The 25,339-nt window shown below is 47.4% G+C and overlaps 1 protein-coding gene across 1 annotated transcript in view; it reads left to right on the top strand.

Annotated features, from left to right (window-relative positions):
• Positions 1–5,398: 5,398 nt before the first annotated feature.
• LOC137532372 (ghrelin-like) overlaps positions 5,399–25,339 on the top strand; it is a 369,288-nt gene continuing 349,347 nt past the window's right edge. The window contains exons 1-2 of the mRNA XM_068252798.1: positions 5,399–5,416; positions 12,750–12,901. The gene's annotated coding sequence lies outside the window, so the exon portion shown is untranslated. The remainder of the gene's footprint in view (positions 5,417–12,749; positions 12,902–25,339) is intronic.

The raw sequence follows: 25,339 nt of genomic DNA, 5'->3' as shown, positions 1-25,339 counted from the left end.
AGCGGTTTTGCTAGCGTTTTGCGGTTCAGCACACTTTAACAAAATGAAAAATAATTCACAGGACCAATCAGGATAAAAACGCAAAACACTACGCACCCGCTGGGCAAAAAAATACAATGTTGCAAAACACGACCAGAAACGCGCATGAATCCGCTTGCAAACCGCTCAGACAAAACGCTAGCGGTTGCGTTTTGCGTTTGCTGATTTCAGTGGGTTCTAGGCCTCAGGGTTGGTAGGCACTAGGCCCGGCGTGTGCACGTCATTGACTTGTGCACAATGATGTGTGCTGCCGGGCCTAACGCTTGCGCACTGCTGCTGACCCGGAAGCAGCTTTTGCTGGCTTCTAGGAGAGAGCAGAGGGGGATAGAAGTGAATGTGGAGGGGGCGGGGGGGGGGGGGGGGACAGTGGGCATGAGGACTGCTCCCCGTACCTGCCTGCTTCAATTCTGATTGGCCAATTTTACTACTTCCATGTAGTATGAGGTTTGAGGCTTAAGTGCCTCTTGAAAGCTGATCAGAGATGAAAAACTAACTATAACAAGTAACTTGTTTATATATCTTATCTAAAGTTTAGATAGTTCACACAGCATATCTAGCTGCAAACAGCTTCAAAAGTTTATGATTATTTATTCCTATGATACAATGAGGGCAGCCATGTTCTGTTTGTCACATTGTCACAGGCTGAGGGCTGGAGATGCTATCAGTCTATAGCGGCGCTCAGTGAGTAACGTCGGCTCCGTCAGAAGACGGAGCCGAAGTTGCTTAAAAAACACAATAATTCGGCCTCCAGCAATCGCTGGAAGCCAAATTATTTCATTCCCCCACTATCCATGGCGGCCTGGAGGGGGAATAGTAATTAAATATGGCCCGGACTTGTGCAACAGCAGGATCAGCCATATACCGCTGTATCCTGCGCCCAAGTCTACCGGCGCCGATTTGAAATGTACTCTATTGAGGAGCCGCATGTGCGCAGTGGCCAGTCAGTCTGGAAGAGGATCGCTGAGGGGGACTGGAGGGCAGCTTAGTGACAGCGTGGGCACAGGGCAGCTGCAGGGGGCTGGTAGAAGCCCCAGGTAAATTAAACCTGCTTTGATTTCTTTTTTTTTTTTTCTTTACTAATACGATTCCCTTTAACTCACCTCTCCAAGTTTGCATCCAGCTGCACACAAGCATATGACTGTAGGCGGAGCATAACAGACATTGGAGGTGGGGCTTATTGTGGACTAGCGGGGGACGGGGCTGTGGTTCGATTTAGAGGCAGAGATTTGCAAGGGGACATTGGGCTCTATTCTCAAAGACGGATAAAGTGCGGTAAAGTGCATGCGGGAAGTTACTGACCAAAACACCGCCACATTGAAATTCTGAAAAGGTTCCGCATGTTTTTTCTGCATGCGGAAAAAGTGTGGTAAAAGTGCGGGATTCATGCGGAAAAATTTCCGCAAAAGTAGGTATTTTCCGCAATAAAAGATCAATTCTCAAAAATGTTCAGGCGCATCATTTCGTCGTTAATTACCGATTTTTTATCACCTACAAGTAGTAGGTGATATATTCCGCATCCCATTGACTTTAATGAAGTGTGGAGGCTTAAGGGCTGTGCTTGCTGGACTTTAACTTTTTTTTTTAAAACACTTTTTCATGCGACCTTTTTACTGCATGATTCCCGCATGAATAATGGCTGTTTCCGCATCTTTTTTTCCTGCATGCGGAAAACATGCAGAAAATATTAGTGAATGTGGAAAAAATGCTAAGTTTACTGCTGGCGGGAATATAGCGGTAAAATTTTGCGGAAAATTTGGCTCTTTGAGAATAGAGCCCATTGTGGTCAATGACCGCTGCTCAGGGTAAAGTCCCCCTCAGGATAAAGACCCTGACTATGTATATTTGCTACCAAAACGAATTCAAGGCAGTTTTTTTTTTAAGTAATTGACCAGCCCAGGATGGGTGCCATAAACCTATTTCTGTTACTAGACATCTAATTGTATCGTATCCATCCTACCTCACTGTGTAATTCATGCTACCGGCCGCTAGGGGGAGCTCCCGTATAACTGCTTGTTCCTTCCTGGAGCTTCTGCCTGAGAATGTCGGGGCTGAGAGCTCCTGGCTATCGGGGATGCAGAGAGAGAGGCCGCACGTCTGCCTCCGATGTTGCCGCTGCTCCGTCTGCGAGCCGAGGAGGCTGAGTGCCGGGTGACGTCATAGCAGCTATTGTGACGCGTGTGCAGGTGGACCGCTCGAGACCGCTGAGGATGGCACCTGCAGTGACACGTGACCACGCCCCTCTGCTATTGCTGAGTCATGCTAGTGGATGGAGGTGACGTCATATCAGCTATTGTGACGCGCGTGGGCAGCTGGAGCACCGCTGAGGATGGCACCTGCAGTGACACGTGACCACGCCCCTCTGCTATTGCTGAGTCATGCTAGTGGATTGGTGAGGCATTATGTACAGTAGGGAAAGGTGAGGGAGCGTGTGTGCTGCGCTGTATATACTGCTGTACATGCATCATGCAGTTATGTACTCAGTGAGGTGCATATGCCTATCCACACTCAAGCTTGGGACACACATCCAATTTTGATTGGCCAATCATTGGCCAATTTTATCACAGCCATGTCACGAGAGGCTTACTTGCACAAGCTGGTCTCAGTATTTATAGTCTCTCACTCTACATTGAGGTGGTAAAAGTGGCTAGCAATTGGCCAATCAATGTTGGATGTGTGTATGTGCCCTAAGTTACTTTCCCTCTATCTGCAATGCTGGGGTTATGTGATAAACACAGGGCCCGGCTGTCTAGAGTATTCTGGCCCGCCCCTTAGAATGTGGCTGCTCCTCCCCTCCTTAGTGCTGTCATACTGGGTAGCTCCGCCCCCTGATCTCCCAGCAATACAGCAGAAGCTGTCACCTTGTTAGCCACAGCTTGGCACTGACACAATGGCCTGCCCAGGGCCGGATTTAGAGCTGTGGAGCCTATAGGCACAGAAGATCTGGCGCCCTAAACTCCGCCCCCGCAGCACAGGCCACACCTTAAGCCACACCCCCTTTTGTTACAAAAGAAAACTATGCAAGACATTGAAATGGCGGCAGAGTGGAAATTTGGGCGCCCTCGGTACCCGTTAAAAAGCATCCTAGCAGTCCAGTACCCAATATTTATTGGGTGATCTATTTACTCCTCAATGACACTATTTCAATGGGCCTATGGTGGCGCCCGAAAAATTACGTTATTTTCTTTTTCTGTGGCGATTGGTGGCGTGGGCGCGGTTGTTAGGTGTCAGGTAGGGTGTTTGTGTGGGTGTGTGTAGGGGGGCAGTTAGGCATCAGGTAGGGAGGTAGGGTGTTTGTGCGGAATGGGTGGTAAGTATTAGGTGTCAGTAATGTGTCTGTGCAGTGTGGGATGGTTAGGCGTCAGGGGGGAGGGTTTTGTGTGAAAGTAGGGGTAGGTGGAGCTATAGTAAAATATCAGTATTTAATACCAATATTTTACAATCCTTCTTTACACTTTAATAGTAAAATATTGGTAAATGTACCTATATTTTACTATCAGCTTGCCAGGGCACCCACATTTTTAGGTGCCCTTTGATTACGTACACTACACACACACAAACAGATCACACACACTCACTAACACATGAGATCACACGCTCACAAACGCACAGAGATCACACGCTCACAAACGCACAGAGATCACACGCTCACAAACACACAGAGATCACACACACACACACACACACACACACACACACACACACACACACACACACAGAGATCACATACGCTCACTAACATACAGAGATCTCACACATACAAACACACAGAGATCACACACATACAAACACACAGAGATCACACACATACAAACACACAGAGATCACACGCTCACTAACATACAGAGATCACACACACACACACAAACACACACACAGAGATCACATACGCTCACTAACATACAGAGATCACACACATACAAACACACAGAGATCACACACATACAAACACACAGAGATCACACACATACAAACACACAGAGATCACACACATACAAACACACAGAGATCACACGCTCACTAACATACAGAGATCACACACACACACAAAGATCACACACACACAGAGATCAAACACACAAAGATCACACACACAAAGATCACACACACACAAAGATATCTCTCACACACACACACACAGAGATCACACGCTCACTAACACACAGAGATCACACACACACAAAGATCACACACACGCACAGAGATCACACACACACAAACAGAGATCACATACGCTCACTAACACACAGAGATCACATACGCTCACTAACATACAGAGATCACACACATACAAACACACAGAGATCACACACATACAAACACACAGAGATCACACGCTCAGTAACATACAGAGATCACACGCACACACAAACACACAGATCACACTTACACACACAGATCACTCTCACACACACAGATCAAACTCACTGAAAACATACTCCCCCATCCCATTTCTCATGCACACACATAAAACAAAACCTTCACTCCCCCCCTTCAATCATCTAGCTAACAGGAGGAAAAGTACCATTCAAATGATGCAGCCAGGTGACACTCTTTGTCAGGCTGGTGCCAAGCAGCAGGAATCAATCTGAGGAGAAGGCTATGCATCTGCAGCCCCCGGCCTGACCCCTTCCACCTCGTGTCACAGATCATAGGGGAAAGATCACATTCAGCGTGGCCCTCAAGTCCGAACAGTATATACACAGGGGGTGGAGCTGCAGCCTATACAGGACAGGGCTGCTTCGTCTGCCCCCCTCCCTGCCTGTCTCAGTGTCACTCGAATTACACACATGCGGGCTGGCTGCTGTTGTTGTGAAGATGGGGGGGGGGGCAGAGCGGAGATTTTTGCCTACCTCCGTTCGAGTTGTCACTAACTCTCTAAGCACAGACAGGCTGATTTCACAGGAGGTAAGGGAAGCCTGCTCAGCCCTGGCCACCCACAGTTTCTACCAGCCCAGCAGATAGCGGCAGGAGAGGCTGACAAGCACGCTGCCCCCTCCCCATGAGTGCCTATGCACGCAGCTGCTGCTCACTAGCAAGTTGCAGCGCTGCGTGCAGGCATGAATACGGCAGGGGGCGGGAAGAAAGGGACAGACAGTGAGTGACTAGCCGCCCTCAACCTCAGTAGTTGCAGCCGCCGGATCGTGACGTAAATGGGCGGGGCGAGCGGCGCTGTCATGGGGGAACACATTTTTAGATTTTTAACTAAGAAGGGGACTATTTAAAACCCGCCCTTGCACAATCAGGCGCCTATAGGCACGTGCCTAGTGTGCCTTATGGTAAATCCGGCCCTGGGCCTGCCCTTCAGTATGTCGCTGCTGGTCCCCTCCTCAATGCTGCCGGTGCACCCAGAGCAGCATATAGTAACATGTCTGTAGATGTAAGGCCTGTATACAGTGAACATCACTAAACGCAGTGTGATGCAATGTTGCTGAGGCTATCTGTTGCTGGTTTCATGATTGTTAGGGCCCGTTCAGATCACAAATGCGGATGGCCATGCGTGCGGACCGCAACGCGTACGAACGCATGGCCATCCGCGTTTGTGTGCGTTGCGTGGCTGATCCCATCACTGAAAAGTGAATGGGACAGCCACGCGTTTTGTCAAAATCTGCATGCAGCATGCGTTCCCGGACCGCACAGGTCCGGAACGCATGCAGTGTGAACATCAGACATTGCACTCTATGCAATGTCTGATGTCGTGCGTGTCGGCCTCCTGCACGCGTTTCCAAAACGCGGCTGGAAACGCGTGCAGTGTGAACGGACTATAAAACACAATGCAAAGTACCAGTATGGGCTGCTGGCCGTGGGAGAGCACTCCTGTCTGCTTAGCCTGCCATGTGCAGCAGCAGCGCCCCTGACCACGTGCAGCTCAGTCTGCAGCCACCTGCATCCATATACAGAAGCCCTGTCCCTTACAGCAGGCTCACTCACTACTGTATTCCCCAGACTCACAATATATACACAGCCCTCCCATAGAACTGGCTCCTAACAGTGTCTATGTACATCAATAAGACTTCTATAGCGGCCACACGGGGGAGCTCCGCACACATGTTCCATGGACATTTTACAGTCCGGCCACAAGAGGGAGCTCCGCACACAATGCTGCCAGCTTACATACGCGATCCTGGTTCCTGGCTGCTCCGTGTGATGCCTCCAAGGGGCGTAGGCGGGACTCTCCTCCTCGGCTGTGCAGTAGTGATGGGAATTCCGGCTCTTCTTGGAGAATCGGCTCTTCTGAATCGGCTCCCATTAAAGAGCCGGCTCTTACGGCTCTCAATCGGCTCTTCATTAAATATCACTAGACGCCACTCAGAATCGGAGTAAAAGCCCCGCACCCGTCTCCATGACAACTCCAGACTGCTTCTCTCGCTCAGGCAATCCCTCCTGCTACTGCTCTGCTCTGCCCCATACACTCCTATAAGCTGCACGAGGAGGACTACATCTCCCAGCATGCCTCAGCGCCCTTTATTACACAGCAAATCAGAGCTGTGTGGGGCGGCTGAGGCATCGGCTCTTTCAAAACTGAGAGCCGGCTCTTGTCGTTCACAGCAAAGAGCCGGCTCGTTCGCGAACGACCCATCACTACTGTGCAGAGCGGTGACTCGTCCACCTCCTCCGGCTGTCAGTGTCTCGAGCGTGCTGTGTCTGCAGAGGGCATGTTTCCGGTCACCTCACCTGCTGCAGATGCCTCGCGCTTCCAGCTCACCCGGCCAGTGCTATATGTAATGTATGCAATAGCATTGCTGACTATACTGTAATATATATGCTGTATATTAATAGAAGATTAATACTAGGCACAGCATATATTGTCAGGCTGTATAATGGTAAGCACAGTTTTTATGCAATGATTTAACACTTGTTTCTGCAACTGGGTTTACAATCATTACCTTTGTGCTGTTACTGTGGACTTATCATTCTGGTGGACTATATTTACATTGATAACACAGTCCACTTCAGCTTATAGGAGGGCTATCTAATTCTGGGCTCACCTCCATCTCTGTCCCTGAACTCTAGCAATCATTAGGGCTCTTTCACATCACAGAACGTGTGCAGGAACCAATTTCGTGCACGCATTATTACCTGCGGCGTGAACGTCGGGAAGTTGCGGTGAAAAGCTGATTAGCGGCGGTAGTTCTAATTCAACCGACGGGAGAACGCCGAGGCTGGACGTAACGAAGCTCCCACATGTGTTACAGCGTATTTGTTCTGGAATGCTTTGTCTAATGTGAAAGTTAACATGAAAGTCAAATAGGCTTTCATGTTACCTCTCTAAACACAGCCAGGGAGCGATCCGTCAAAACGCACAGTGCAGCTCCTACTGTGAAAGAGCCCTTACTGGTTCAGCTGTATCACACTGCAGACCAAGTTGCACAGCTGCTGAGCCATAAAACATCACCTGCAATTCTTCTTAGGGCTCATTCACACTAAGTGCTGCGCTGTCAGTTTTGACGCATTGCACATAGTGATCCACATGGTCTATGGACTTTCATGTTTCTTTTCACCGTACACATTTTCCCAATGGGTTCTATTGTGTTGCTGCTGGCAATGTCTGCGCTTTGAGACACCTCAATGTGCATTCCATGCAATTGAAACGCATGCACAAAATCGCATTCATGCATGTGTTCTGTAGTGTGAATGAGCCCTTAGCAATGATGCTGGGGATATCATGTTTAACAGAGGCCTCCTGACCTGAATCTCGGGCCTGTCATCTGGCATACTGTGATCTTCTGGGCTGTGTCTGTAACCTGAGGTTTGTGTATGGGGCGATGCTGAGCGATATTATACCTGAGGTCTGTGTATGGGGCAATGCTGAGCGATATTATACCTGAGGTCTGTGTATGGGGCGATACTGAGCAATATTATACCTGAGGTCTGTGTATGGGGGCGATGCTGAGCGATATTATACCTGAGGTCTGTGTATGGGGCGATACTGAGCGATATTATACTTGAGGTCTGTGTATGAGGCCATGCTGAGCGATATTATACCTGAGGTCCGTGTATGGGGCGTTGCTGAGCGATATTATACCTGAGGTCTGTGTATGGGGTGATGCTGAGCGATATTATACATGAGGTCCGTGTATGGGGTGATGCTGAGCGATATTATACCTGAGGTCTGTGTATGGGGTGATGCTGAGCGATATTATACCTGAGGTCTGTGTATGGGGCGATGCTGAGCGATATTATACCTGAGGTCTGTGTATGGGGTGATGCTGAGCGATATTATACCTGAGGTCTGTGTATGGGGCGATACTGAGCGATATTATACCTGAGGTCTGTGTATGGGGCGATGCTGAGCGATATTATACCTGAGATCTGTGTATGGGGCCATGCTGAGCGATATTATACCTGAGGTCTGTGTATGGGGCCATGCTGAGCGATATTATACCTGAGGTCTGTGTATGGGGCGATGCTGAGCGATATTATACCTGAGGTCTGTCTATGGGGGCGATGCTGAGCGATATTATACCTAAGGTCTGTGTATGGGGCGATGCTGAGCGATATTATACCTGAGGTCTGTGTATGGGGCGATGCTGAGCGATATTATACCTGAGGTCTGTGTATGGGGTGATGCTGAGCGATATTATACCTGAGGTCCGTGTATGGGGCGTTGCTGAGCGTTATTATACCTGAGGTCTGTGTATGGGGTGATGCTGAGCGATATTATACATGAGGTCCGTGTATGGGGTGATGCTGAGCGATATTATACCTGAGGTCTGTGTATGGGGTGATGCTGAGCGATATTATACCTGAGGTCTGTGTATGGGGCGATGCTGAGCGATATTATACCTGAGGTCTGTGTATGGGGTGATGCTGAGCGATATTATACCTGAGGTCTGTGTATGGGGCGATGCTGAGCAATATTATACCTGAGATCTGTGTATGGGGCCATGCTGAGCGATATTATACATGAGGTCTGTGTATGGGGCCATGCTGAGCGATATTATACCTGAGGTCTGTGTATGGGGCGATGCTGAGCGATATTATACCTGAGGTCTGTGTATGGGGTGATGCTGAGCGATATTATACCTGAGGTCTGTGTATGGGGCGATACTGAGCGATATTATACCTGAGGTCTGTGTATGGGGCCATGCTGAGCAATATTATACCTGAGGTCTGTGTATGGGGCCATGCTGAGTGATATTATACCTGAGGTCTGTGTATGGGGCAATACTGAGCGATATTATACCTGAGGTCTGTGTATGGGGCCATGCTGAGCGATATTATACCTGAGGTCTGTGTATGGGGCGATGCTGAGCGATATTATACCTGAGGTCTGTGTATGGGGCGATGCTGAGCAATATTATACCTGAGGTCTGTGTATGGGGCGATGCTGAGCGATATTATACCTGAGGTCTGTGTATGGGGCGATGCTGAGCGATATTATACATGAGGTCTGTGTATGGGGCCATGCTGAGCAATATTATACCTGAGGTCTGTGTATGGGGCGATGCTGAGCGATATTATACCTGAGGTCTGTGTATGGGGTGATGCTGAGCGATATTATACCTGAGGTCTGTGTATGGGGCCATGCTGAGCGATATTATACATGAGGTCTGTGTATGGGGCAATACTGAGCGATATTATACCTGAGGTCTGTGTATAGGGCGATACTGAGCGATATTATACCTGAGGCCTGTGTATGGGGCCATGCTGAGCGATATTATACCTGAGGTCTGTGTATGGGGCGATACTGAGCGATATTATACCTGAGGTCTGTGTATGGGGCGATGCTGAGCGATATACCTGAGGTCTGTGTATGGGGCGATGCTGAGCCATATTATGGTGCAGTTTGGGAAGGGGAGGTGGGGAGTTTAGCTGGCAGTGTGTAGGGCTGGATCATATTCCACAAGGTGGCTGCTATGGCTTCGATATGCTGAAGCTATGTACACACATGCGAGAATTGTCGCCCATAAGAGATTGAGAAACGATTCCTCGGGCAATAATTCGGGGAATGATGTTGTACAGACACGCCGCTAGCCTTGAGGCCAGCAATGTGCTCTGTTGCTATGGAGGAGGGCAGAGGGGACGACAATCGGCGTATGACGGAGGCGCTTTAATTAGTGGGTGGGGCTAGTAAAAAGCATTGTGAATGGTTGTGCTTGGGCATCGGGGATCGTTAAAAATCCTACAGGACGGATCTTCAATGTTGCCCGAGCAATAGCGATCTGCGGCCTCAGTACACACATAATGATCGTCAGTTGAAACTGAAACAGCGGATAACGACAGGAGCATGTGTGTCCCCATTCACCTCTATCCCCCTCTGTTCTCTCCTAAATGCCAGCAGGAGCTGCTTCAGGGTTGGCAGGCACTAGACCCGGCGGTGCGCGTCATTGACTTGTGCGCAATGATGTGTGCTGCCGGGCCTAACGCTTGTGCACTGCTGCTGACCCGGATCAGCTTTTGCTGGCTTCTAGGAGAGAGCAGAGGGGGATGGAAGTGAATGTGGAGGGGGGGGGGGGCTACAGTGGGCATGAGGACTACTCCCTGTACCTGCCTGCTTCAATTCTGATTGGCCAATTTTACTACTTCCATGCAGTATGAGGTTTGAGGCTTAAGTGCCTACGAGGCGAAATTAAGAAAAAAAGTTAATCACCTGCTTCATCTTTTAAGGCACGGAGGACGCCGTCCGCACCCTCCGTGCCGATCCGCCGGGTCCCCCCGCTCATTAGCCCCCCGGGCCGGCTGCCGACCCCACGGCCCGGGTCGGGCTCTCCTGCCTCTCGTAAAATGGCCGCTTGCTCTGGCCGCGGCTGCATAGCGTGGATCGGGGGGATGGCCCTAGAGCTGCGCAGCCGCACTCGCAGCTATGCGGACTGCGCAGCCGCAGCCAGAGCAAGCGGCCATTTTACGAGAGGCAGGAGAGCTCGACCCGCGCCGTGGGGTCGGCAGCCGGCCCGGGGGGCTAACGAGCGGGGGGACCCGGCGGATCGGCACGGAGGGCGCGGACGGCGTCCTCCGTGCCTTAAAAGATGAGGCAGGTGATTAACTTTTTTTCTTAATTTCGCCTCGTAAGTCCTTTAACCTCCTGAGCGGTATGGACGAGCTCAGCTCGTCCATCACCGCCGGAGGCTGCCGCTCAGGCCCTGCTGGGCCGATTTTCTTCAAATAAAAAGCAGCACACGCAGCCGGCACTTTGCCAGCCGCGCGTGCTGCCTGATCGCCGCCGCTCTGCGGCGATCCGCTGCGAGCAGCGGCGAAAGAGGGTCCCCCCAGCCGCCTGAGCCCAGCGTAGCCGGAACAAAAAGTTCCGGCCAGCGCTAAGGGCTGGATCGGAGGCGGCTGACGTCAGGACGTCGGCTGACGTCCATGACGTCACTCCGCTCGTCGCTATGGCGACGATCTAAGCAAAACAAGGAAGGCCGCTCATTGCGGCCTTCCTTGTTTATTCTGGGCGCCGGAGGCGATCGGAAGAACGCCTCCGGAGCGCCCTCTAGTGGGCTTTCATGCAGCCAACTTTCAGTTGGCTGCATGAAATAGTTTTTTTTAATTAAAAAAAAACCCTCCCGCAGCCTCCCTGGCGATCTCAATAGAACGCCGGGGAGGTTAAAGCAGATCTGAGATGAAAAACTAACTATAACAAGTAACTTGTCTATATATCTTATCTAAAGTTTAGATAGTTTACACAGCATATCTAGCTGCAAACAGGTTCAAACGTTTATGATTATTTATTCCTGTGATACAATGAGGGCAGCCATGTTCTGTTTGTCACATTGTCACAGGCTGAGGGCTGGAGATGCTATCAGCTTGCCTGTGTGTAAATGTAGTCCCCTCTCCTCCTCCATCCTCCCCTCTGCCTCTGAAATCAATGGCTAGTAACAACCTCCTCCTCCTCCTGCCCAGACTGAGCTCCCATAAGCCCTTGCTACAGTGCCAAGGCACAATAGGAGCTGTGGGCGAGGCCTGTTTAGTTTTAGGGAATTTAGAGTATTAAAACAAAACAAAAAAAGTATTTGGCTTGAGGAATGCCCCATAAACTATATGAAAGGAACACAATTATGCAATGAGCAAAAGTTTATCTCGGATCCACTTTAAGTTTTGGGTAGGTTGGAAAATGAGTAGCGCCTTTAAAGACCCTTGATGTGACAGAAAATGAGAGAATATATCTAGGATCCCGCAACTGAAAATTTCAAATGCAAATAAACTTTTTTATTGTTGATTGTGTCCTCACTTTTATAACAGTCCGGTATAACAGGGAGGTAGAGTGTGTAATATGAAGCTGCTGTAGCCCCCTTCTGGTTACTTATATTTTATTTAGTGACTTCAGATCCAGATAGACATCTGCTGATGGTTGTGTAGCCTTAGGGCTTCTTTCCATTGAAGCGCAGAGCCCAGTGGCTACACATCACACTCGGCGGATGAGCGGGGCTTGCGACGGGCTAAAGCACCCCGAAATGCAGCAAACCATGAGTGATTCAGCGCTGAATCACCGTGCATGAATGGTAATGGCAGACAGTGCAGTCTATGCACTGTCTGCTGTCCCTGCGATTGCATTTCCATAAGTGTACATAAAAGTGCACTATATGGAAACGAGCCCTTATTTTGTATTTAGTGCCAGTAGAGAGGGTTAGCACACAGCTGACTTCCATGCATCCAGATTTGCTTGCCAATGCTGTCCCTTTCTTCTGTATCAATACAAATGTCTCTAAATATCTGTTTTTGCCTAGAAAAAGTGTGATCACCTGACCAGTCTCCTCTTCTTCCCCCTACCCTAGACCGCTCCGCAATGTTCATCCCACTAGCATTCTGGGACATACAAATCTGCCATGGCACTCTATGGGGCTCTACATCATTACCTTTGGATGCAGCCCCTGGCTCACAAGAAACAAGATACACGGAGGACAACATTATCTCTGAGAAAAAAAAGGTATGAAAGACCATCTTTGAGTAAAACAAAGCAGAAAAAAATGAATACCTTAAGGCCCCTGTTTCCGTTAGGGGTTTATGTGTCTGACTTCACATGCAGTGATGCTCAAATCCGGATCCATAAGGCATCCGGATAGTTCTATCCGGATATCTCCCCGTTACCTGTGCGGGGGGGGGGGGGGGGGGGGGTCAATCTTACCTGTCTGACGTCTTCTTCGGTCCGTCCCTCGGTGCCTCCCACGATGCGGTCCAAGCGGCAGTCACGTGATTACAAACACGTCCTCCTTCCGGGTTGAAGGAGGAAGTGTTTGTAATCACGTGACGTGCGTGGAACGCATCGTGCGAGGCACCGAGGGACGGACGAAGAAGACTTCAGACAGATAAGATTGACCCCCCCGCCCACACCGCACAGGTTTACTGGGAGATATCCAGATAGCAACTATCCGGGCATCTCCCGGATCCGGATTTGTGCAGCACTGTTCACATGCACACATCTAAATTCAGAATTGCAGCCTATTGAAATCAATGGGCTGCTTCACAATTTATGTGCATGAAGAAAAACAGAAGCACTGCTTTTCTTCTTTCTCTGCCTGAAAGAGGTAATATTGTACTATGCAACTAAAGGTGCCCATACATCAGGCTATTTGGCAGTCCATTGACCAACCAATTCGATTATTATCGAATTGGTTGAAAATCGGTGCCGTCAAGTGCAGGCCCAATCGATGATACAACCAATTTAAGACCAAATGTTGGTTGCTCGGGTGTGCGGCGGTATGGCGGCCGATTTTGAAATGAGCACGAAACCCCCGCCGCTGCCGCCTTAATGTATAAATGTGCCCACCTGTGTGTGCATTTATACATTACCTGTCCTATAATAAACACAAACTGCGCCTGCCAAAGTACAAACGGGTGCAATAGCATATGCTTCAATCGAGTGTTCGCTATCACAAGTCCTTGAATATCAGTCTATAGTGCTGTGACAGCGCTCCTCTTCTTTTCTACAATTTAAACATAGAAAAAACAATCGCACATAGTGCATTACTGTGAATCACAAAGTACAGTTCCCCACACGTGCATAAGTGCTCAATTGTGCATCACTCGTGGTCTCTACAGCCCCTCCACACTAGCAGCTCACCAGATTGACACCACCTCACAGTCCAGGTGGGTCTAGCGCTTAGCCTATAGAGCGGCCAACTCCAATGACACTTCCACGATAGTTTAGTTCACAATTGGATGATCCATATTTAATGACAAGTTCCACATGAAAAACATATAAGAACACACATAGCATAAAACCGTTGGGCTAAAAGTTATGGCCTGCGCAATATCAGCGCACTCACTTGTGTAGGAAGATAACAGGCATTTCAGGCATTGCAGCCTAGCAATAAAGCTTCTCTGCTGGCGGTGTCGGCGTCCCGAACTTCCCCGCTCCTCGTGGCAGCCTGTCTCCTGACCTTCCAGATCCCAGGCTGCCACGAGGAGCGGGGAAGTTCGGGACGCCGACACCGCCAGCAGAGAAGCTTTATTGCTAGGCTGCAATGCCTGAAATGCCTGTTATCTTCCTACACAAGTGAGTGCGCTGATATTGCGCAGGCCATAACTTTTAGCCCAACGGTTTTATGCTATGTGTGTTCTTATATGTTTTTTATGTGGAACTTGTCATTAAATATGGATCATCCAATTGTGAACTAAACTATCGTGGAAGTGTCATTGGAGTTGGCCGCTCTATAGGCTAAGCGCTAGACCCACCTGGACTGTGAGGTGGTGTCAATCTGGTGAGCTGCTAGTGTGGAGGGGCTGTAGAGACCACGAGTGATGCACAATTGAGCACTTATGCACGTGTGGGGAACTGTACTTTGTGATTCACAGTAATGCACTATGTGCGATTGTTTTTTCTATGTTTAAATTGTAGAAAAGAAGAGGAGCGCTGTCACAGCACTATAGACATTACCTGTCCTGTAGCAGCCTCCTCACGGTGTCTGTAACCTCCGGGTGGCCTCCGTATACGCCACCAGCGCACATCGTGTAACGCCAGACACTATGCGCCAGTGGCGTGTACAGAGAGCCGCTCGGACGTTACGGACACTGCGCAGAGGCTGCTACAGGACAGGTAATGTATAAATGCACACACTGGGGGGGCACATTTATACATTAGGGGGGCAGCGGCTGGGCGGACACGGTGGGCACAGCCGATTCCCTTAAGATTTCATGCTTAAATCGCGAATTGGCCTGCAGTATATGGGCAGCTTTGGTTAACAGACAAATTTATCTAATCAGATTCGATTAGAGTTAAATTTGTCTCTTTGTCGAATCTGCCCATGATCTCCTGATATATGGGCACCTTAACAGTTTTTCTCCAGTCAGGACCCAGTGAGACTACTGATAAGGAATTACAGAGCCATAAACTACTTTACTCTAGGAAGCCCAGTTCTCTGCCAGGAGAGGATAGAAATAAAAAAAAAGGTCAATATTTCATAGTGGCTCAACAGAGTACTGGTTAAGGGCACTGCCTTTGACATGGGAGACCAGGGTTTGAATCCTGGCTAGGGTCAGTACCTATTCAGTAAGGAGTTCAAGGCAAGACTCCCTAACACTGCAGGGTGGCCTCTTGAATGCGTCCCAGTGGCTGCAGCTCTTGAGCGCTTAGAGTCTGAAAGGAGAAAAGCGCTATATAAATGTTCGGTTTATTATTATATATTTCAGCACTCTGAGGCACAGAGACAGACTGTTACATTCAGCTGAGACAAAACAATAAATACGCTTTCTTTAAGTTTTTAAAAATAGAACACAAAACCGTGGGATATCTAAAAGTCATTTTACCTCTTCACTTAAGTGTCACTTTAAATGACTGGTAGCGTGTCCCTTGAATAACATCAGTATGTCCTGCAAATCAGGTGATTAAGGGCCCTTTTCCACGAGCAGTTGATAAGCAGTGAAAAGCGCGCAGTTCAGCCGCTTGTGGAAAAGGGCCTTGAAGGAAACCTAAAGCAAAAAGAAAACGGTTTCACTTCTACCAACAGCCTGCAGCTGCCCTGTGCTCGTGCCGTGATCCTGCCATGCTCCAGTCACCCGCAGCGCCGCAGCTGGATTCACAGGCCCGGTCTACGCACCTCCTGATCGCATCCCCATGGATATGTGTAGTATGGGAAAATCTATACTTCATATGCACAGAGCAAAGCAACCAGCATTGTTTACAAGGAAATAAATATGGCAGCCTCCATGTGCTGCTTTTATCATAATTTAGGCTTCGTCTTTTAATGGCGCCCAAATTACTGGCTGAGCGCTGCTATAGCCGTAATTCACATGGCACCTATTGCAGCTCCCAAATCTCCAGCGCTGTTCTTGCCCGATTACCCCTGAGACTGATCCCCGTCCATCCAGGAAACTGCATACTGCATTAGAGGACCCTTTGTTTCTCATAAATCTACCCCCTTCGGGTCCCGAACCAGCTGCAGAGTGAACTCACCAGTCCGGCGACACGCTCCTCCATCAGTCCATGCGCTGCTGTCTTCCTCTCTGCAGGGGCCCCTCTGCACCGTGACCTGGCGGTATGTTGTTATGTAATAATATGCCATGAAGAGGCAGCTAGAGGAAAGACGGGAGCACACATACTGACGGAGGAGCGAGCCGGCCGGACAGGGGAGTTCACTTTGCAGCTGAACACTCTGCAGAGTACAAGAAAGTTGGGGAGACCTGGGGGTGTGGCAGCGGGCTCAGGAGCCCTTAGCTTTACCCTATGAAAATGCCGGCTCTGGGTTTGTGAGGCAGAACCTGAATTTTGCAGAAGCTAAACCGATATGGGAGCTGCAGAGTTACACCGCCGGCAGATAACGCATCTTAATTGTACAGTTGTTCTGCACTCTCTATTAGTCGCTGTGCATTTTCCTGCACATTTGTATGTATTGGGCCATAATGCATAAAAAGTACATGCAGCAGTGGGTTATGAAAAGCTTTTATTTAAAGGAATGCTGAGCAGTCGTAAAAAATTAAATTAGTACTCACCTGGGGCTTCCTCCAGCCCACCATAGGCTGCAAGGTCCCCCGGTGTCCTACTGGCTCCTCTCCCAGCCCTGCTGGTGGCTCTGGTAATGGCGACTTTTGGGCTGAAAGTTGTCCGTATACTTCCAGGAAGACCATGCTCTGCGTCCTCATGCCAGCCGCTACGCATCATCACGCTGGCCGGAGTGACAATCCTGCGTCAGACTGTAACATTGGCCGTCATGCTGACGCGGAACGTGAACTTCCTGGAAGTATATGGACAACTTTCAGCCCAAAAGTCACTGTTAACAGAGCCACCAGCAGGACTGGGAGAGGAGCCAAGAGGACCCTGGGGGACCTCGCAGCCTACGGTGGGCTGGAGGAAGCCCCAGGTAAGTACCAATATCATTTTTAATTCAGGGTCCCTTTAAAAACACATAGATGCAGGGCTGGTTTACACTGAATCAGCTGCTTTCAGCTATATCGCAATGTACAATTAATGCTCAGTGCAGGTAAAGGAATTTTCCATGTTTCCCTAAAGCCCGGTACACACTTTCAATCTTGATTGGCCAATCACTGACCAATTTTATCATCTCCATGTAGTATGAGTTTCAACAGATATTGAAAACTACGAACAGATTGGGTAGGTAATCTCTCATTACTACACCCATTTGGTAAAATTGGTCAGTGATTGGCCAATCATAATTGAAAGTGTGGTGATGCGCTGATCCTACTTTTTTGCGCAATTTTCAATTTTACTTGGTAGCGCGCCCAGGCTATGCATATGCATAGGTAGGATTTAGTTAGTGTTAGGTCCCCTCCCATGGAGGAAAGACTTCTTCGACAGTGGGAGGGACGAGTACTTAACAAGTTGCATGCAAACTGTTAAAGGAAACCAACATCCTCCAAGTGGTAGACAGGTCATGTGTATGCTCAGTGTGTATTTTATCCCATAAGTGGGGCTTGCACTCTTTTGCAGGTAGGCACTCATCTGTTTTTAAGTAGCGCTGTTCATTTCTTTGCTATGTACTAATTTAATTTATTTTTGGTCAGCTGCTCCCTCTTAACAGCTTTGCTTTTGGTGTATATGCAGAGCCTCTGTTTGGGTTCAAGGTGCGTTTGTAGTTTCTGGGGGGGCTCAGCACATCTCTGAGCAGAGGCCATTCGGAGGCGGCCTGGTGATGTTCTGCTCCCACTTTTTTGCGCAATTTTCAATTTTACTTGGTAGCGCGCCCAGGCTATGCATATGCATAGGTAGGATTTAGTTAGTGTTAGGTCCCCTCCCATGGAGGAAAGACTTCTTCGACAGTGGGAGGGACGAGTACTTAACAAGTTGCATGCAAGCTGTTACAGGAAACCAACATCCTCCAAGTGGTAGACAGGTCATGTGTATGCTCAGTGTGTATTTTATCCCATAAGTGGGGCTTGCACTTTTTTGCAGGTAGGCACGCATCTGTTTTTAAGTAGCGCTGTTCATTTCTTTGCTATGTAAGTGCCATTTATTACAAAGTGATTTACAACTTACCACGAATTTACCAAGCATTCACCCAGGAATTCAAACAGGATTCAACAGCCACAGGACTCTGCTGGAAACTACTACTCTGTATCCACAACTGCCTCCAATGCTATTGCTAAAAATGCCACTGCTGGACATATGTTGCACAGCCAGGTACACTCTGCTTCTTCATTTACACAGGTTTGCTTGCACTAACTGCATACTCATATAAACTGTTTAGGATTTACTGCAGTGCTTTGCTAAATACCGGCTATCAGCAAAGAGCAGAAACGCTACCCACCAAAGCACCCCAAGTGTGAACTGGGGTGCTAACTGCATTTTGCAAAATGTTGCATGCAGTGCACTTTTGCGATATACGCACATCACAGGCACTGCAAGGATTTACTGCAGTGCTTTGCTGAATACCGGCTATCAGCAAAGAGCAGAAAAACTACTTACCAAAGCACCCCAAGTGTGAACTGGCCCTTAAGGGCCCTTTCACACCAGAGGACTTTTTCGGCGTTTTAACGCCACAGCCGAAGTTGGTGTTTTCTAAGGTGAAATGAAAGTCCATAGACTTTCATTTTACCTTTCACATCTAACTCGGCGTTTTGGAGCGTTGCGTTTCAACGCTCCCAGGAGCTTTTTCAGGGCTGTTTACAGCCGAAGTTGGCTGTCGGCGTTTCAATGATAGTCAATGGAAAACGCCAACTTCAGCGTTTTCAAAGCATTTTACAGCTGACTTGTTCACTTATTTTTATAGAAATAAAAAGGACGTTTTCATATGAGCTGTAAAACTCTTTGAAAACGCTATGTATTGGCGTTAAGCAAAAGGCTGACTTTCAGCCTTTTCTACCGCAGCCTCTAGTGTGAAAGAGCCCTAAGGGAACTTGATTGGTGATTACAAATTGTTGCAACCTACAGAGTAGAACTCAGGGGTGTATTTAAAATGATTTAAATACACCCCCAAATTCTAATAATGGCCTCCTCCTCCCCATAGCCATACCAATCCTCACCAAAAAGATACAAAGCATAAAAACACAAACAAAACAAAAAAAGAAGCAGGCCAACAATTGTAATTCTGGAAAATACCAATTGCACTAGCAAAAACTCAGCAATGCAATTTACATGTTCATCGCCGTGCTGTTACTAAGGGCAAAATGGGAACGATACAATTGTTAAATCGAAACGTGATTAATAAAAAAGGGCCCTAATTAGTTAATCTCCATCTAAGATCGTTTATTATATTCTTTTTTTTACAGAGTCCTTTGACTAATCCAGTTGGCTAAAACTAAATCACTTTTTTGGCAAATAGGATTGTAAGCTGGCCCACCATGGTAAGGTAGACTCTATTAGGGCGGGTTAGCACCTATACCATTTATACCAATATGCATTTATACCAAGCAATTGTGGCTCCATGTTAACAGTGATTGAGTTTTTCGGTCACATTCCAGAGAATGAGTATGGTGTTCTAACTGCCAGCAAAATGTTGCACGCAGTGCACTTTTGCGATATACGCACAGGCACTGCAAGGATTTACTGCAGTGCTTTGCTGAATACCGGCTATCAGCAAAGAGCAGAAACACTACCCACCAAAGCACCCCAAGTGTGAACTGGCCCTTAAGAGAACTTGATTGGTGATTACAAATTGTTGCAACCTACAGAGTAGAACTCAGGGGCGTATTTAAAATGATTTAAATACACCCCCAAATTCTAATAATGGCGTCCTCCTCCCCATAGCCATACCAATCCTCACCAAAAAGGTACAAAGCATAGAAACGCAAACAAAACAAAAAAAGATGCAGGCCAACAATTGTAATTCTGGAAAATACCAATTGCACTAGCAAAAACCCGGCAATGCAATTTACATGTTCATCGCCGTGCTGTTGCTATTGGCAAAATGGGAACGATACAATTTTTAAATCGAAACGTGCTTAATAAAAAAGGGCCCAAATTAGTTAATCTCCATCTAAGATCGTTTATTATATTATTTTTTTTAGTCCTTTGGCTAATCCAGTTGGCTAAAACTAAATTACATTTTGTCCAATAGGATTGTAAGCTGGCCCACCATAGTAAGGTAGACTCTATTAGGTCGGGTTAGGGAATGGGAGTGAGAGAGGAATAGGGGATAGCGTTTTGGAGAGGGAAGATGGGGATAGGTGGTCTTAAAGAGACTCTGAAGCGAGAATAAATCTCGCTTCAGAGCTCAAAGTTAGCAGGGGCACGTGTGCCCCTGCTAAACCGCCGCTATCTCGACGCTAAACGGGGGTCCCTTCACCCCCAAACCCACCACTGCAACACTTGGTTGCAGACTTGGTCGCTCCTGGAGGCAGGGCTAACCGCCGCAGCCCTGCCTCCAGTCGTGTCTATCAGCGGCGCATCGCCGCCTCTCCCCCGCCCCTCTCAGTGAAGGAAGACTGAGAGGGGCGGGGGAGAGGCGGAGATACGCGCTGACAGACGCGCGTGGGGCAGGGCTGCGGCGGTTAGCCCTGCCCCAACCAGGAAGCGCTCCCCCTCTGCACCGAGGGGATTTGGGGGATCAGGGCCCCCCGTTAAGCCGCGGGATAGCGGCGGTTTAGCAGGGGCACACATGCCCCTGCTATTTATGAGGTCTGAAGTGAGATTTATTCTCGCTTCAGGCTCTCTTTAAGGGGTACCACTCTTACACCATCAAGTGCAAAGTCAGGGAACACAACGACCACCAGATAAATAAATGGGATCCAGCTGGTCCCCCTTAGGCCGGGTTCAACACTGGCATCGCAAAAGGCAAATCGCAATCACCTATGGAGTGTAATTGCATTTCTACCAAGCAATTGTGGCTCCATGTTACAGTGATTGCGTTTTTCGGTCTTATTCCAGAGAATGAGAATGGCGTTCTAACTGCCAGCAAAATGTTGAACGCAGTGCACTTTTGCGATATACGCACATCACAGGCACTGCAAGGATTTACTGCAGTGCTTTGCTGAATACTGGCTATCAGCAAAGAGCAGAAACACTACCCACCAAAGCACCCCAAGTGTGAACTGGCCCTTAAGAGAACTTGATAAGTGATTACAAATTGTTGCAACCTGCAGAGTAGAACTCAGGGGCATATTTAAAATGATTTAAATATACCCCCAAATTCTAATAATGGCAAACAGTAAATTCGGGCGCCTGAGGCTAGTGGACAAATCGGGCGCCGCCATTCACTCCTATAATAAATATCGTTTAATGGGCGCCCGATAGGAAAAAAGGGCGCCGGTGAAAAATAACGTTTTAAAAGCGGCGCCCGGAGACTTAATGTTTTATTACTGCTTCTCATGATTACACATTATTTAATGATTTATACATTTTAAATATTATTTTTAAACGAAAAACAGTACAATATTTTTTTTCAAACATTATTTTTAAACGAAAAAAAGTACATTTTTTTTTTTTACATTATTTTTAAACGAAAAAACCAACAGGGGGGGTCTTAGGTTTAGGCACCAACAGGGGGGTCTTAGGTTTAGGAATCAACAGGGGGGGTCTTAGGTTTAGGCACCAACAGGGGGTCTTAGGTTTAGGCACCAAAAGGGGGGTCTTAGGTTTAGGCACCAACAGGGGGGTCTTAGGTTTAGGCACCAACAGGGGGGTCTTAGGTTTAGGCACCAACAGGGGGGTCTTAGGTTTAGGCACCAACAGGGGGGTCTTAGGTTTAGGCACCCACAGGGGGGTCTTAGGTTTAGGCACTAACAGGGGGGTCTAGGGGTTAGGGGTAGGTACAGGGAGGGTTACTTAGTAATTTTTTTTTTTTTAACGTTATTATACGTTTCAGTATTTAAACGAAAGATTAACGTTTTTACAATTGCCGATTTAATGCACATTATTTAATGATTTATAACTTTAAAAAACATTAATTTTAAACGAAATATAGTACAATACATTTTTAAACGTTATCCATGCTTATCGTTAAAAACCCGGCGCCCTTTTTTCCCAGCGCCCCTTTTTAACGTACGCCTAATAATGGCCTCCTCCTCCCCATAGCCATACCAATCCTCACCAAAAAGATACAAAGCATAGAAACGCAAACAAAACAAAAAAAGATGCAGGTCAACAATTGTAATTCTGGAAAATACCAATTGCACTAGCAAAAACCCGGCAATGCAATTTACATGTTCATCGCCGTGCTGTTGCTATTGGAAAAATGGGAACGATACAATTTTTAAATCGAAACTTGCTTAATAAAAAAGGGCGCTAATTAGTTAATCTCCATCTAAGATCGTTTATTATATTCTTTTTTAACAGAGTCCTTTGGCTAATCCAGTTGGCTAAAACGAAATTACATTTTGGCCAATAGGATTGTAAGCCGGCCCACCATGGTAAGGTAGACTCTATTAGGGCGGGTTAGGGAATGGGAGTGAGAGAGGAATAGGGGATAGCGTTTTGGAGAAGGAAGATGGGGATAGGTGGTCTTAAAGGGTACCACTCTTACACCCTCAAGTGCAAAGTTGGGGAACACAACGACCACCTGATAATTAATTGGGATCCAGCTGGTCCCCCTTAGGCCAGGTTCAACACTGGGATCGCAAAAGGCAAATCACAATCGCCTACGGAGTATGATTGCATTTCTACTAAGCAACTGTGGCTCCATGTTGCAGTGATTGCGTTTTTCGGTCTCATTCCAGAGAATGAGAATGGTGTTCTAACTGCCAGCAAAATGTTGCACGCAGTGCACTTTTGCGATTTACGCACATCACAGGCACTGCAAGGATTTACCGCAGTGCTTTGCTGAATACCGGCTATCAGCAAAGAGCAGAAACACTACCCACCAAAGCACCCTAAGAGTGAACTGGCCTTTAAGAGAACTTGATTGGTGATTACAAATTGTTGCAACCTGCAGAGTAGAACTCAGGGGTGTATGTAAAATGATTTAAATACACCCCCAAATTCTAATAATGGCGTCCTCCTCCCCATAGCCATACCAATCCTCACCAAAAAGGTATAAAGCATAGAAACGCAAAAAAAACAAAAAAAGATGCAGACCAACAATTGTAATTCTGGAAAATACCAATTGCACTAGCAAAAACCCGGCAATGCAATGTGCATGTTCATCGCCGTGCTGTTGCTATTGGCAAAATGGGAACGATACCATTTTTAAATCGGAATGTGCTTAATAAAAAAGGGCCCTAATTAGTTAATCTCCATCTAAGATAGTTTATTATATTCTTTTTTTAACAGAGTCCTTTGGCTAATCCAGTTGGCTAAAAGTAAATCACATTTTGGCAAATAGGATTGTAAGCCGGCCCACCATGGTAAGGTAGACTTTATTAGGGCTGGTTAGGTGATGGGAGTGAGAGAGGAATAGAGTATAGTGTTTTGGAGAGGGAAGAGAGGGATAGGTGGACTTAAAGGGTACCACTCTTACACCCTCAAGTGCAAAGTCGGGGAACACAACGACCACCTGATAAATAATTGGGATCCAGCTGGTCCCCCTTAGGCCGGGTTCAACACTGGGATCGCAAAAGGCAAATCACAATCGCCTACGGAGTGTGATTGCATTTCTACTAAGCAATTGTGGCTCCATGTTGCAGTGATTGCGTTTTTCGGTCTCATTCCAGAGAATGAGAATGGTGTTCTAACTGCCAGCAAAATGTTGCACGCAGTGCACTTTTGCGATTTACACACATCACAGGCACTGCAAGGATTTACCGCAGTGCTTTGCTGAATACCGGCTATCAGCAAAGAGCAGAAAAACTACTTATTAAAGCACCCCAAGAGTGAACTGGCCCTTAAGAGAACTTGATTGATGATTACAAATTGTTGCAACCTGCAGAGTAGAAGTCAGGGGTGTATTTAAAATGATTTAAATACACCCCCAAATTCTAATAATGGCCTCCTCCTCCCCATAGCCATACCAATCCTCACCAAAAAGGGACAAAGCATAGAAACGCAAACAAAACAAAAAAAGATGCAGGCCAACAATTGTAATTCTGGAAAATACCAATTGCACTAGCAAAAACCCGGCAATGCAATTTACATGTTCATCGCCGTGCTGTTGCTATTGGCAAAATGGGAATGATACAATTTTTAAATCGAAACGTTCTTAATAAAAAAGGGCGCTAATTAGTTAATCTCCATCTAAGAGAGTTTATTATATTCTTTTTTTAACAGAGTCCTTTGGCTAATCCAGTTGGCTAAAACTAAATCACATTTTGGCAAATAGGATTGTAAGCCGGCCCAGCATGGTAAGGTAGACTCTATTAGGGCGGGTTAGGTGATGGGAGTGAGAGAGGAATAGAGTATAGCGTTTTGGAGAGGGAAGAGGGGGATAGGTGGTCTTAAAGGGTACCACTCTTACACCCTCAAGTGCAAAGTCGGGGAACACAACGACCACCTGATAAATAATTGGGATCCAGCTGGTCCCCCTTAGGCCGGTTCAACACTGGGATCGCAAAAGGCAAATCGCAATCGCCTATGGAGTGTGATTGCATTTCTACTAAGCAATTGTGGCTCCATGTTGCAGTGATTGCGTTTTTCGGTCTCATTCCAGAGAATGAGAATGGCGCTCTAACTGCCAGCAAAATGTTGCACGCAGTGCACTTTTGCGATATACGCACATCACAGGCACTGCAAGGATTTACCGCAGTGCTTTGCTGAATACCGGCTATCAGCAAAGAGCAGAAACACTACCCACCAAAGCACCCCAAGAGTGAACTGGCCCTTAAGAGAACTTGATTGGTGATTACAAATTGTTGCAACCTGCAGAGTAGAACTCAGGGGTGTATTTAAAATGATTTAAATACACCCCCAAATTCTAATAATGGCCTCCTCCTCCCCATAGCCATACCAATCCTCACCAAAAAGGGACAAAGCATAGAAACGCAAACAAAACAAAAAAAGATGCAGGCCAACAATTGTAATTCTGGAAAATACCAATTGCACTAGCAAAAACCCGGCAATACAATGTGCATGTTCATCGCCGTGCTGTTGCTATTGGCAAAATGG

This window comes from Hyperolius riggenbachi, chromosome 9, assembly GCF_040937935.1.
Source record: "Hyperolius riggenbachi isolate aHypRig1 chromosome 9, aHypRig1.pri, whole genome shotgun sequence".
Taxonomy (NCBI): Eukaryota; Metazoa; Chordata; class Amphibia; order Anura; family Hyperoliidae; genus Hyperolius; species Hyperolius riggenbachi.
Note: the sequence above shows the minus strand (reverse complement) of the source record. Positions and strands in the feature narration are given on the sequence as shown.